This window comes from Microchirus variegatus, assembly GCF_963457635.1.
Source record: "Microchirus variegatus genome assembly, chromosome: 17".
Classification (NCBI taxonomy): domain Eukaryota; kingdom Metazoa; phylum Chordata; class Actinopteri; order Pleuronectiformes; family Soleidae; genus Microchirus; species Microchirus variegatus.
This window is the reverse complement of record NC_139818.1, coordinates 18,467,427-18,468,002: the sequence shown is the minus strand read 5'-3', so window position 1 is coordinate 18,468,002 and position 576 is coordinate 18,467,427.

Sequence of the window (576 nt, the reverse complement as noted above, 5' to 3'; positions counted from 1 at the left end):
CTTCAGTATTAAAAATAATCTTAATATATTACAAATCTTTAGCTTAATTTTTGAGCGAACAGAAAAAAAAGAAAGAATGAAAATTAATATTTCATTCAACTTAAAACCAATTAAAAAATCATGTTTAGAACATTTAAAAAAAAAAAAAAAAAAAAAAGATTCATGAGTTGTCTGTCTGTCAAAGTTTCTCTTTAAAGATTCCACTTTAAGTGGTTTCTGAGCTGCGTTAACGAAGCACTCGTTTAACATCTCAGTCTTCCATGGAGTCGTCTTAATCAGCTCACATGACATCCAGTGTCATCAGCATTAAGATCCATTCAAATCATAGAATGACATATAATCATTACATCAAGTTTATTGTTTTCAGTTTAGAGGCAAGAGTTTCATCCAAACTCTTTTTTGTCAGCGTATGTTTTTAAGCTGCAGGTGTTTTTCCTCTCTTTTGTGCATTCTCAAACATGCATAAAGACTGTGACGCCACGGCGGAGACTGAAACATCTGAGCTCTTGTGCTTGTGTGCCGCCGCCGTCCGCCGCCGTCTGCCGTTGTCGTCTGGGTCTCTACGGCGTTTGTTTC